The 14,770-nt window shown below is 37.9% G+C and overlaps 1 protein-coding gene across 29 annotated transcripts in view; it reads left to right on the top strand.

Moving 5' to 3' along the window:
* Window positions 1-14,770, top strand: part of LOC110468626 (uncharacterized) — a 511,599-nt gene that overhangs the window by 126,563 nt on the left and 370,266 nt on the right. For 17 of the 29 annotated variants that reach the window (XM_085585854.1, XM_085585846.1, XM_085585856.1 and 14 more), the window contains one exon: window positions 14,561-14,656. The exons of the other annotated variants lie outside the window; for them this stretch is intronic. The gene's annotated coding sequence lies outside the window, so the exon portion shown is untranslated. The remainder of the gene's footprint in view (window positions 1-14,560; window positions 14,657-14,770) is intronic. 29 annotated transcript variants of the gene reach the window in all.

Below are 14,770 nucleotides of genomic sequence, written 5' to 3'. Positions count from 1 at the left end.
ATCCCTGTACCGTGGCCAGCGCCATCTTGGGACGGGGTGCCGGGTGCACTGCATCTCGCCCGGGGAGGCACGGCCAATGCCACCCCTAAGGGAGCATAACAGTGTCCGGCAGAGCGCTTGGGGCAGCTCGGCCACTGCCATCCCCAAGGGAGGAGGTTTGGGGAAGTCCGTGGGGAAAAGGGAAGGGGAAGCTTCACAGAAGCCGAGGGGGAAATCTACAGGAGAGGGGCCCGACACGGCTGGAAGCTGACAAAATGTGTAGATGTGAAGGGCCTCTCTTGGGATGTTAAGAATTATCCCATAGCTGACGTGTCGCCATTTACAATTCTGTCCCATTGGTGTCCTTTCGAGCCCTCTGCCCCCATAGCCCAGAATAGGGAGGAGAGGGTAGAAAAGGCAGCTTTCCGAGAAAGCGAAGGAGCTTTCCAGTATGAGTTACCCCAAAAAGACCAAGCGAGGTTGTGTTCTCCTTGGAAAAAAAAAGCCTCCCGTCCACCAGGGACATGCAAGCCTACAGTCCCCGTCTGATACGGACGGTGGTTAAAACTCAGAAAAGAGAAAAAGGTAGCTCAGCCGCCTGCCAGGGTCCCACACCCTGCTCTGACCCAACTTACCCTCCGGGCTTGGGCAGTGAAATCTCTCTCTCCTCGGTGGTGGAAAATCGTGCTGAACTGAGGACGTATTCTTTTGCAGTTTGGCTCTCCCAGAAGCCTGGGTGTTCCCGTTAACTCAGAGTTCATCCCCTGAATCTCTGGGTTTGGCCACTGTCAGCCTCTGATCTCCATTCAAATTCCATCCCCTGACAGGCCACTCTTCAAGCTCAGTCCATCGAGCCACTGCCAAACTCTCCTCTTTGTCTTCGGGTAAGTCTACCCGGCTCCCGGCCCCTGCAGTCCGGCTGCCCCCGCAGCGCGGCTGCTCCCAGGCAGGATAGAGAGCGCGCCGGCGAGGATGGAAGAGGGTCCCTGGAGCTTCGGGTTTGTTTTCTGCCCGGCGGATCCACTCCTCTTAGCGTCTGCAGAGCTCTTACAGCGGCAGAATTCCTTTCTCTCTCCCCCCCTTTCACAAGTCGATGGAAATAACCATCCTTTGCTACCATTTGTTGCCGTGTGAGACCAGCTCCGGGCGGATGCCTGTGGGAGCACGGCGGGAGGGGAGGAGAGGCGGCGGCATGGGCAAAATGATGAGGAGTATTAGAGGAACAGTATGAGTTCTCTTGTAGGGAGAGAACCAGAAAAGCATAGAATGTCTGAGGGTGAGTGGGATAATGTGGATAGTGGAGCTAGAGCTGGTCTACTGAATCTTCTAGTCTGACATCTGAAATAAATCACAGGAGGGCTTGCTATATTAAAGATGTTAGCTGGCTTGCAATGGGAATTAGTCACACAGATTTTGCCTAATTTTGTGACTTTGAAGGTTCTGTTTTTTAGTTTAACATTTCATTGGTTTTTTTGCTGTCACAGATGCTTTATCTGTGTTTGCTGACAGTGTATGCCATATCCAAAGACTGAATTAAATACAGACAAATTCTAAAGAGGAAGTTTAGGCTTGGTTTAAAAAGGAATAATGATTTCTTAAGGAGAACCACTGTTTTTAACTAAGTGGGTTAATATATTCCTGTGAAAGAAAAACCTCTGTTACGTGTCATACTGATCTAGTATGTGCTGGGGCCTTTAGGTGTAGTGGATTCCCAGAGTAAGTCCAGATGAAAAATTATCACTGAATGCATGTTTTGTTTTGCTTTAACAAGTAAATTGACAATGATTGCAGGTGTTATTACGCTTCTGGATTGGAAAAAGTTCTCCTTTAAAGGGAATTTTGGATGGGGAAGGAGTGCTTAAGGCTCAGGGTTGATTTAAAGAGTTTTAGTCTTTTCAGTAGGGGAAAGATTAATTGTGGCCTAGGTTTACATGCCCATACAATTCCTCAGAAGACAAAAGGAATTGTGCTGACACAAATCAGCAGAATTTAGCTCCTTCTCACAGTAAGAAGTGGCCAGCATAGCAGAGGGTCCAGCCAAAATCCGGCACAATACTGAAGCTTGCATTTTTTCACTCTTTTTTGAGCTGGATCCTGTTCCTCTACAGATTTGGTTCTTCAATTTGTATGCATTTTTTTTAAGTGCACTTTCTATAAACCTTTTTTCTTCAGCTTCAAGTACTCCTAAGGTTTTTGAGATGTTCCTAAGCACTTTTGTGAGTCTTTTTATGGACCTCTAGTTACAGTCTGATTGCTGAATGTCTTGGGCAAATATTTCCAGTTTGGATGAATGGCTGAAGGTGCATCAAATGGCAGCATTCAGGGGTATTTGACCAAGAATGATTGACAGTGTCTGTAACTACTTATTATGTCAAAGCTTCAGCACACCGATTGATGGGAAATGATGTATAATAAATTAGAATGATCACACATCATTTCCCATCGATTGAAATGCCAAATCCTTTGATGGAGTAATGAGTTATGGCCAATACTACTCACTGTCTTAGTAGGAGATTGATTGCATATCCCTTCATCAATGTGATCAAACAACTAAGGAATCCAAAGTACACATGTAGCAGACAAGTTCTACTGTGGTTTCAGCGTAATGTGAGAGCAATAAAGTCAGTGTTGCTTCTGTGGCATTATCAATGTAACCGGGGGTAACATGAGCAAACATATAAATGTGGCCAAATTCATTCAATACAGAAACTTTAAAGAAATGTAAGCTGATTACCTTTCAGTTTTTCATACCCACAGAAGACTAGGGATGAGGTTCAATTTACCAAAATCAGTTATGCAATAAATTCAAATTAAAAAGAAAATCCTAACTAATGAAAACTCAGTTCTTGATTTAATTTTTTTCCTTAACTGAATGTCCTTGCAGAAATCAAACTTCATTTGCTCTGATCCAGGAAAGAGTAGATAGAGTTATCTCCAGAAAAGTACATGGCCCCCAAATTAGTAAAAGGAAAGTTTCTAGCAGTCTACTAAGACTTGCTTTAGGATTTTGTATTTTTCTTTCCTTCAGTAACATTCTTCATCTCCACCAGTATATTATAAAATTAGTGATTTATACTGGCTAATCCTTCTTTCTTGGAATAGGTATTTCAAAGCAAATGCAGGTATACACACATATAGAAGGCTGCCCCGTAATATCTTATACCTATTCCAGTATATAGTCAGTGTTTCAGACATCCAGTTGTACTTCAGGTATAGCTGTACTCTTTACTAGCCAGAAAACCCACCATACATTGGCTGTACAGTGGCAAAAACAGTGCAGCTGAACCCGTTATTGCCTAGAGTGAGAGAAGATGATGTTTTCTGGAGCTCATGCATTGAACACAGAAGCAATTTATTTATTATTTATGGGTGAGAGAATTTTATGAGGAAATGAGGCTTTGTTGTGTACTTAAGTAAGTTTAAAACATTTTGTAAATTAATTTCCATTTGAAAGAATACTATTAAAGTGAGTATTCCTAGATTACATTTGTGTAATAAGAACTGGTCAACAGAGCAGTGACAGCAATATGAGATCAATGTATGGAAGACAACTTTAAAGTAGGTACTGTTGCTGTCTTTTCATAGCAGCAGGAGCCTTAATGTGGGATGGTTAACCCTACCTGCCATGAAGACTTTGCAGCAGGCAGTCACTTTCTAAGTGCTACAGCAAGATAGTTATCAAGATTGGGGCTGGTAAATTTAAGCTCTCCTGAGCATCTCCACTGCACTGCATTCACTGCTCTTACAGAATATGTAACTTTTGCACTGTGAGAACAGTGTGCTCATGCTGCAGTACTGTCTGCAGGCAGTATTTGTAAATTAGGAAATGTTGGACTGTAGGTTCCTTGTGATACTTATGCTTGCCTCTGTTTGCATATTAACTATGGCAGAGTTGTATTATGTGATCACCTGCTGATTTTTTCTCCTAGTTTCTGTCTCATTCGATGCATTCCATGGGTAGCAATCATAGACAGCAACTTTTTAATATCTTAGTGGAAAAAGAGAAGCACATTTCTATGGTTATATGGATCTCTAACAGTCACCCTGGGCCCCGACAAGATTCTGAAACCTGAACTTTTTGTTCCTGAAATGTGATGGATATTAGGTCTAAATGACTACACAGTAGGAAAAGCCTGCTTTCCTGCCATGATTTTCTTGAACTATTAGCTAGGTCAGATGAATATCACAAAGTGATCCAAGGCATCTTTCTCTCTACTCCATCCAGGCTGGCTGGCACTGGGACTCCCAGTACATTAAGGATGGTTTTCCAGTTTCTTTGACTGGGCACAGACTCAGCTATAGATTACAAACAGTGTTGGACCGCCGATAACGTTTTGACATTCCGTAATTGCTGACTGCTCAGCAGAGACAGGACACTTTTCTTTTTCCAGAAGCTTGTAATTATGCAAAACCTCAGCAAGATATACAGTGACATGGAAAAGAAAGTTTTGTGAGTTAAGAACTTCCTCTTTCTCCCAGTTCAAAAGTTTGCTATAGCAGTGACATTGCTGAAGTTTCTTATGGACACCTCAAAAAAGCCTTAAGGTAAATAATTCCAGCAGCTATTCCTGGTGACAGCAGGATGTACTAAAAATGTAGCAAGTTTATAAAAATTAAAGAATTAATATTGAAAATTGATTTTTTAATCACATAATATGTGCTCAGGCACATGAATCACAACTTTTAAAATTCAGCTCTCTAAGATGCAAACCCAGTGTTTCATTTACTGCCACTTGGCTTTCATCCATTTGCTTTGTTAGAAGCCATCTTCCTGCATTGCTCTTTAGCAAAACAACAGCACGATGTACACATTACCTGTTCTTGCAAAATACATGCCAACTACCACATTACTTTTTTATATTTTTGTCTGTAAGGAAAAACCAAAATAAATGGAAATTGGTAGGATGACTATGCTTTGGGTTTTTTTATACCAATGTAAGTCACAGCAAAATTTGACCTCAGATGTTTACCTTGTCTCCCATGAAAATCAATGTGTTTGGTGCATCCAAGTTCTCATTTAAATGTGCATTGAGACACTGAAGTACTTTTTATAAAAGTGAATTTTTGACCAAGCACAGTAAATTGTAACAGCTTCTGACCCTCTTACAATAAATACATAATTTATCACAAGTACTCTACTAAACACAATTTTTCTGAAGTATCTTGGAGAGGTAGTTACTTGCTATGCATATGCAGTTGTCACTTTTTAATATTTAAATATCCTGAAGTTTTACTTTTTTTGTTCAAAATGGGAAAGGCACATCAGCTTTCATAGCTGAATCAAAACAATGTTAAATAATTACGAATGAAAAAATCATCTGAAGCAATCCAGCATGTATTTTTATACATTATCTCAGAAGGTCAAAAGTAGGATTGAGAAAGCATGCACGAATACAAATTGTTTTGCCGTATTCAGGTTCCTATGAGATTTCTTTATTTTTTATGGATGATTAAAAAACTCTTCAAATGATAGGGATGCAGGAGGACAGCAAATTCCTCAGCATCGCACAGCAATGTATAGTTCTGGAGAGCTACCCTATTACCAGGCTCCCCTTTGTACAAACACCATGAAATTCCTGCTGGCTCACAGAGTTACTGGGATTTAATTATCACTGAGAGATCCATTACAGGGCTTTGAACTTGGAATAAAGAAAAATGTATAAAAATCTCATAAGAGCTGAACTTAAGGAAAAAGTTGGGATAAATTTAATTGCCATGCTATTATTTAGGTTGTCAGAGAAGACAGAAGTCTAATGAGAAAAACACATTGTGGTGGATTAATCTGGGTAGAGCACTGTTAGTGAGGCCACTCTTCTTTGTCTATGTACATGACCAGCACCTTTGTCATTGCCCACTGGTGTTACCCATGTAAGCATTAGGAAAATTTCTAGGCAGGAGGTATTTTATTTTTGCGGGCATTTCTAGTAGGACCAGTTCAGAGAAAGGAAGTGCTGAAGTGCAGGTGTTAAAATTCATAAATCTGTGATGAAACTGGTTTCCCCTTTCATCTGACTCTCTGATTCCTTTCCCAAGAATAAGTCTTGGGTCCTGCCAACTCTCTATACTGTACTGTGGAGTTTGTAGTATTTTCTAGGCAGTTGCTTGGGAAAGTGTAGATCATTTACAGATGAAACCTTTCAGTTTTCAGTATGCAATAAAGTGCACAGAGACAAGTTACGCAACTAACAGTACGTTTAAAAGCGTTTTTAGTCCTGTAATGCTGCTCAAATTAATTCCAGTGATTTTATTAGAGATAAAAATTATTGGAAAATCTGATTTCTTTTGTGATACCTCTAAGACTCTACCGAAGTTAAACATTTTTACTTTCGATCCCGAAATAAAAACTTCTGGCATTGCTCATCATTAGAATTTTTCCCCTCAGGCTTTGTCTTTATTAGCAGCTTAAGAGTATATTTAGCACTGTCATATGTGAAATCTCTTCTGTTTGCTAAACTAATATGGAGTAAAATGTCTTTTTTTTTCCAGTGTTACTCATTCATTATATAAAAATGAAAGAAACTATTTTAATGTGTATATAGAACTACTCTCTATTTTTATGACAAAAGGGACGTGACAATATACATCCCTTAGGCACCCAGGGGTATTATGTAAGAGTCATTAGTGTAATTGATATCCATATAAAGAGTGTTGTATCAAACATGATTAAAATGTGCAATATATTACAGAGGTTCCAGTGTTCCAGCTGCTTTGTTATAATCCTTCTTTTGATAGGTATGCTTCTGCTTTCTTGTGAAAAATAAAATTATTTAATAAGAAGTTATCTTTTCCTTCTCTACTAATTTTAGACATGATTTCTAAAAGGCATCTCTTGGCCCATATATTTGATTTTTTGAACTACAATGAGCTTAACATTTACTGTATGTCTACTCATGCAATAAGAATTTAATCAAGAAAATTTCTTGTTTTATGAAGATTTTTTTATTAGGGATCATTTCCACAGACTTCTAATAGGCCTTACCAATTCTCATAATAGAATAAGATAGTCTTATGATGACATGTTACACTTTGTCAAGAAAACTAAACTCAGAAGAATAGATTTTATATCTACTTACGCCTCTTTTACACTGGTAGTGCTGCATTTATTCTCCTGAGATATGAAGAAGTGTACATTTCAGGGCAGGGATTTTAACTTTCAATTCTTATATTTTTGTTTGTTTGGAGTTTCTTTTAAGGAAATTTTACAGTATTTTTAATATCTAGTTTTAATTATGTTACCCTTTACTCTGAATATTAAATGAACATGTTCCTTCAATTCTCTTCTTCAAAGACATTCTTTCAATGCAATTTTTCAGTGACTATCTGATATTAGAAAGCAGCTCCTAAAATAAAATCTTCCCATTTCCAAATGTTAGCCAGGCAGAAGGTGGTTGTCAGATAAGAGTCAGCCTGCCCAGAGCTCAGATGGCGGGGGACCATAGTCAGAGGACAAGGTTTCCTCTGGTAATATCCATTTCTAATGGATGACCAAGCATGCGTTTTCCACACTCATGTCTGCCCAAAATGTGCTAGTCTCTGTAGTGCCAGCCCTGCACGGTTCTGTAGCTCACACTGTCACAGTCTGTGCCTTTTAAGCTTCAGGGCTCCCTATCCAGTGCCACACAAGACATAATCTCCATTCTCTGTCCACTTTAGATTGCGAGGTCTTCATTCTTTTCTGGTTACAAGCACTGAGTTCCTGCTGCCAACTGAAAGCACCAATTGAGGACTCACACCTTTATGTGTGGATCTCATCATGTTTCTTGTCACAACCAGGAGAGTTTAGAAAGAATTCACTGTTGATGGTCGTTTCTTGCTTGCTGAATTTGTAATTTCCAACTGTATCAAACTTCCCTTTCTTAACTGGTGTTTTCCACATCAGGCATCTGTCCCAAACACAGTATGTTTGATGAATAAGCTCAAACACTTAATTCATTTTCAAGTACAAGGTTATGAAGAAACAGTTTCTCTGTCTGCTTGAAGAATGTTCTTACTTCTTGAAAAGTTGTTTTTCTGCTGTGGATGCTTGCATTTTTTTGAATTATGCTGGTGTGGAAATTTATCCTAAATGTGTTTATATTTTTTGCTATTTATATTCCTTAAAGAATTCATTTTGCCCTGGTCCAGGTCTTTAGGGATGCTGAATAGGACATTCATAGCTACAGGTACAATTGTGATGCCATGCATGGGAAATTTCTGCTGGGACAATTTAACAGAACATGGAGAAAAGCAGAAAAATATTCTGAACTCATTACTAGAAAGCATAAGAAATGGAGGTGAGGGGGAAAAAAGGAACCTATTGTAGTGGAAATGAGATTTGAACTAAAGAGGAGGGATGTTATAAAAGAGAGTGCAGGAGTATCATAGACATGTCAGAGCAACAAGGAATAGAATGTGTTTTGAGGCAAAAGAACAATAGGCAGTCTTACTGTGAGAAGCTAGAACTTCCTCCACAAACCTGGGTTTGAACCCAAGTGTCTTGGATTTTTTCCGATTTAGCCATCATTTCTTCCTGATTTGGCTCAGTCACCCCCTTCTCACTTCATGTACAGAAATAGAATTAACAGTATTTGTAGCTTGCTGGTTTTAGTTAGGTTTGGTCTGCTTAGGCTGAATTTACACAGACTGCACTGGTTCTTTTTCTAGGATGCACATTCTGACTATTCAAACTTTTGTAAAATGTGTATTTTCCGAAGAAGTTTTATGCATATTTGTCAGGAATCTGTTACACAATAATAGCTATTTCCTGTATATAGCAAACATACTCAAAACCTCGGATCATTGTGCTTCAAAACTGAGAGTCTACCATGAGAGAGATGATGAAATTATGACCTGTAGGAAGGAAAGCCTTCACAGAGCAAAAATCAGCATCTGCCTGGGGTAACTGTCAGCAAGCACTTTTGGCACTTCTGTGTCTTCTAGCTTGTTATTTTATCTCAGAGTTATTTAATGGAATATTTACAATAACATTTGCACAAGCTGGTTATAACCTATATAGTAAAAAAAAAAAAAATTGCAGTACTATGTATGTATGAGACGACAGCGGTATAATAGCAACACTTGAAATATGATCCTTCTTTTACATGAGTTAAGTTATTGATTATAGAGAACCTGTTTTGCAGCCAACACAGTGACTTTGTTGTGCAGTAATTGTGCATGTGTTGCAGTTTGCCAAGGACATATGTGAAAGCTGTATTGCCCTCTGCTGTGGTAACCTAATTTCAAATCTGGTGCTTCTGATTTGCATTATGAATAAAGTGATACAGCACAAGGGTGTGTATGGGAAGACCACCAGCTTTTCTTCTTCTCATGTATTCTGTGTTGAAGCTACTTTATGCATCATGTTTCTTTTTAATCTCAGCCCTAGTCAAATTTATGACAACAGTTGTAGGGGTGAAACAAGCAATCTGCAGGTCAGGTTCGATGGAGACAGAACTGGGTGAGTGCACTTGCTCTCATGTAAGCCTTTATTACAAAGTGTTTCTTTTCAAGAAAGAGAAATCCATGCTGGTCAGCTTCATGGCAAATTCTGGACATACAGGTTTTAGAAGAATATGAAACTGGTAATTTCTGTTGGTGAAGAGAATGAATGGTTTATCTTTTAGCAGTGACTTTCATGCAAACAATATTTCTTTACTTTTTGTTTTGGCCACTTGATTAATGTGTAACTGTACAGTTTCCAAGGAAGGTCTGGTCTTGTGTTTTTAAGCAGGAAGGAACTGCCAAATTTTGTCTTCCCCTTGCTAGGGTACACTCCTCTTGGGATTCCAGTTGTTTTGGACACACAATAGGAAGGGCATGTCCAGATGTGTGCTTTGACAATCAGCCTGTCCCTGTGTTAGGTGACATACCTTTGACATTTGAAGAAAGCCTGAGCTTCACATACATGAAAGTAGAACCTCTCTGGACTTAGAAATCAGGTTTTGAGAATAAAACAAACTCGAATTAAATTGGTTTCATTGTGAAAAGTCAAACCCCATAAGACTTTAATACTTGGGTGTATGCTGATGAAATACCATGACTCTAAAGATTGTTAATATTCATGGAAGTCTGAAATAATTCATGACTTTCTGAAGTAATGTTAGATGATGTACGATGGTAAACAGTATCATTTACACTGAACCTTAAAAATTATTGACAAAGACAAGTTCCTAAACACTGGCTAAACCTTGTATTTGTTGTTATGATTTCTTGGTTTTATACTTCAAGCAGATTTTCAATTAAGTCCACTGCATTCGGAGTAATTATTCATTTATTATAGTCAGTTTAGATATGGTAAAGATTAAAGGAGTAAAACAAATCATTTCAGTGACATAGGCTAGTGATACATTGTTATTATTCTGATTTATTTGCCTCTTGCATAAGGAAGATTTATACCATACATTTTTGAGTGACTCCTTGTTAGCATATATTTTTATAGATACTTATTTGCTAAAATAAAGTGTTTTGCTAAAGTAAAAAGCTATCTTGCTGTCTTCCTCTCCCCCATTGCTTGAGAAAATACAAATGTTTCTGGAATAAAAAGAAAAGGATTGTAGATGTGCACAGCACACATGCAGTAAAATGTACTTCTCTATTAATAAAAAAAGTACAGACTATGATGCACTGCTGTTCTAAGATAACTACATGTGTTCGATGTTGAGAAATTAATGGCACGGAGCAGATGCCTTCAGTCATCCAGGAAGTGTGGTTTCCCAGTGTACTGCAACTGCATGCCCTGCAGTGTGTCATCTCACTTATGAAGGGGTTTTACATGTTTATAAAAGTGTGTTAAACATTGGTAAAGTTTATTTTATGCATTATGCATAAAAGTTGTCATTAGGATTTAACAAAGCAGCTTGCAGAGAAAGATTACAAATAAAATCTCTGTATACAAAAACGATTTGGATGGTTTAGCTAGATGGTTCTGACTTAAAAAAATTAACATTTCACTTACTGTTCTCAAATATTCAGAGAAAGAAAAACAGCACTAACTGAAAAGAATGAAATATATGTTGTTATAGGAGTGCCTGGCAGAATCACTATTACAGAGGTTCTTTTAGTATTTCCATTATAAATCCTCTTTATTCAGTGTAATATCATGGTAATTTCAAATCACATTTGGCTTTAACTTGGTGAATAATCTGTCAACACAAAAATTCAGTTCATTTATATGTATGCATGCATTTATTCTTACATGTGCACAGACTATATCGTGTTCACATGTGGCTGATGTGTAGATTTAAAAATAAGTAATGATTGTAAAGCTATTCTTTTTTTGGTTCAGTTTGCCTAGCCATCAGTTTAAAGAAGATTACAGATTGGATTTTCAGAAACACATAGCATTGCCTTAAATGGTCACATTTAAGTTAATGGTAAAATTCTTATGACTTAAATTGCAGCAAAGTTAAAAATCTCACTCCATCCTTTCAAACGGTGTTTAGGGGTCTAGCTTTAGGTGTCGTGGTGTAAGTGACAGACTTAAGGGCATAGTAACATTTTAGTGAAACTTCAAGGGAATTACTCAGAGCTCTTTTTTGCCTTTGTATGCTCTGTATGTATGACTATATAAAAAGCCTAAAGCACTAATCTAGACACCTATATTAGACGTTTAATTGATTCAATTTGGGGAAACAGTTTTCCTCTTTAAAAACAAACTTGAAAGGATGCTTTTATGTTAGATCTAAATAAAAAGAAAAGACCCATTAGGAAGGTAAAGATGCCATGAGTAAACAACATGGATGAATGTCATGGCTAGAGTTATATGGCAACAGTATGACAGGTGAAGGTATTAATAAGGATTTAGAAGAAACTCACTGACAATAATAAAAAGACACTTTCAGCAGCCATACTTTTATTTTGATGATGCTGTGTTTTCTGATTTTTTCCAGTTGGACATGTTCCTTTTTGCTGTATTTTCCACTGCCACATGCACCTGTGCCTAGTTTACACATTATCTGTCAGATACTTTTATCTATATACATTTTGAAAAATAGAACAGAACTTCTCCAAAATCAAGAAGGTGCCTTGAGCACCTTCTGTATGAGATGGGCTTAGAGACTTGTTTTTTTTTAGCTTGGAGAAGAGAAGGTTCTGGGGGCACCTCACAGCCCCTTCCAGTACTTAAAGAAAGCCTACAAGAGAGCTGGAGAGGGACTTTTTACAAGAGCATATAGTGATAGGACGAGGGGGAATGGATTTAAACTGAGTTTGTAGTCGTGTGTAATGTGGAATACACTAAAAGCTCTGGGTTTAACTTGGTACTTCCTGAATGGAATATTCTTTTCTGTTCCTTGTATCTTTCTCTTGGTAGGCTGCAGTGAAATAAAGAGACCAGGTCAGTCTCTCCTCCACACGCTGCAAGTTTAAAACATTCTGTTAGTGTTTTTCTGTAATTCTGTATTTAATGCAACTTTATTTTTCCTTAGTATCTTAAAGTATATTGTGTCATAACTCAAAATTTCACATTGGTTTCTCTTGCAAAGATCCAAAACATTACATTGGGAAACTTCAAAGCAAGAAATCCAGAGGAAATATTTTCTACTCAAGAGACCATTGAAATACAGTCATCACAGGTCCAGATGGCACAGTACTGAGAGTGTTTAATGAGTTTTTTTACCCTTAGAAGACCAGTCATATCTAATCTGAAGTAACTACCAGCTAAACCTCAACCTGACTTAGACTCCTTCAAACTGCTCTGTGGCCTGCAGGAAGCATACAGATCCAACATCCAAGTCCATTTCTGCCACTGTTGAAGCCCAACTTTTTCTCTAACTTACTAATATCCACTTCTTGCACTTACCCAGCTCTGAGGCTTTCCAGGATTTTCTGGGATCCCAAATATAATTAGTAGCAAGCACTATGTGAATTATGAGGTGTGTGGGATACCACATTGCTATGAATTTCCATGGAGCTGATTGCCTGTCATTCTGCAGAAAACTGTCAATTTTCAGAAGGGATCATTCTGACTACTTTATTTACTCTCTACAGCAAAATGTACTTGATGGAACTAGAGCTTTAGGTACCTAGAAGAAATTAGAGCTTTAGGTATCTTTCAGGAAAACGGATCTACAGGACTGGAAAACAGTGGTGTCTGTGTCACAGACCCTTTCATTATCCTGGCCAGTAATTATGCAATAAGGGACATCTTTGCCATCCATGCAATAATTTTTTCCTTTTGTGCCGCTATCAAGAGACCAAGTAGGGGAGGAAATTTACTATGTGTTTCTGTTTTTTGTGTTTTCTTAGCAAGAAATTACAAGGCCTAGTAAATAGAGCAGGTTCCTTATACTCATTATGGACTATTGTGTGAAAATGCTTTGCTGACTTCAGAGGAAAACCCATAAATTTGTTAGATGTGTTTTGCTAAGTATATATTTGACCCAGAGTGAAAATTATTACTGCAAGAGATTTCTGAAGAATAAATGGGAGTTATATGTTATTTCAGCTCTAAAAATTGCAATTTGGGTGGCTGTTTGATCTGACCCATGACATAATAAATGAGCACCTACATGTTAAAATGACATAGACTCATTGGGCCAGGATGAGCAACAACACAGGCTGTGCTACTACTCGTTAAGTTTGATTTGCTTTTTTCTCCATCTCTACAGAATATTGTACACTGCTTTGTTTGGTCCTCAGCATATATGGATTCAGGATATATGGATTAATGATGAGTTAGTAAACCATTTATGGGTTTTTTTAATGATTTAGGATGGAATTTCATGTGCTTACCAGATTAACACTTCACACAATAAAAAAAAAAAAAACCCAAAAAACAATGGGTGATCTTTCTGTGCTTTTCTGATGTCTTGAACCTAGAGATTGCTGAAGGAAAATGCAATCTCTAGTATAACTAGAGATAGCACTAAATTGAGTAACAACTGCTGAAGAACTGCTCTACTAACCATGCCAAAGAGATGTATCATATTCTTGCTGTGTTTCTTTTTTGTCCTGTTCTGCATAGTACTCATGCACTGAGATCAGGTGATCTAGGTATTGTAGGGATCTGAGGAGCTGCTGGTGACAAAAGCATTTTCAGCCATGTATTAATATAGTCTTTACACTGCTGGCATGACACAAAAAGAATGTAAAAATATCTGGAAGTGATGTTATTTTGGTCTGGTTTTCATAAAACCAGAATTGCATTCTCTGCTTGAACCATTTTATCTTTAATTGATCATTTCTTAGTTCTTCGCCTAATCAGAGATTTTTGTGTTTTGCGAAAGAGAGGAACTTGCAGCAATCATTATTGTATCTTGAAAACTTTTCTTTGTGAAATGGAATTATTGCCTAACAAAAAGCAGAGATTGCCCTCAACTACTATAGACTAGGACATCAGCGGTCAAATGAGGTCTTGGCATCGTGCCATAGAACAGGCTGCCTAAAATTCTGGATAATCTCCCCCATCATCACACATCTTGTAAAAGATCTGGTGATTCTTATAGAGCCCCAAAAGCACAAAGAAATAGTTTGGTAAAAAATTGAAACATAACTACCTTATGCAATTGTTAGGCATTAATTTTGATAACATTAAAATCACCTTTCTGATTGCACAATAAAGACTCAGAGTCAAAAAAACAAAGCCTACTTTTTCTTTTTGCAGGCATAGATGTCTGAGAATGATTTCATTACTGAAACCATTACTAAAGGGAGGAACTGAGGAGGTGAAAATGGGCAGATACTGATTCTGCACCAGAAGGTATGGTTTTTAGCATTGAAATACTGCCTTTCATGTGATGCTCAAGAATAACATTGTTTGAAGAGAAACTGACACTGTATAATTCAAATTAATACATCTAAGCATGTCTTAAAT

Source organism: Lonchura striata, chromosome 8, assembly GCF_050655825.1.
Source record: "Lonchura striata isolate lonStrDom1 chromosome 8, ASM5065582v1, whole genome shotgun sequence".
Classification (NCBI taxonomy): domain Eukaryota; kingdom Metazoa; phylum Chordata; class Aves; order Passeriformes; family Estrildidae; genus Lonchura; species Lonchura striata.
The sequence above is the reverse complement of the archived record's forward strand: the minus strand, read 5'-3'. Positions and strand labels throughout refer to the sequence as shown.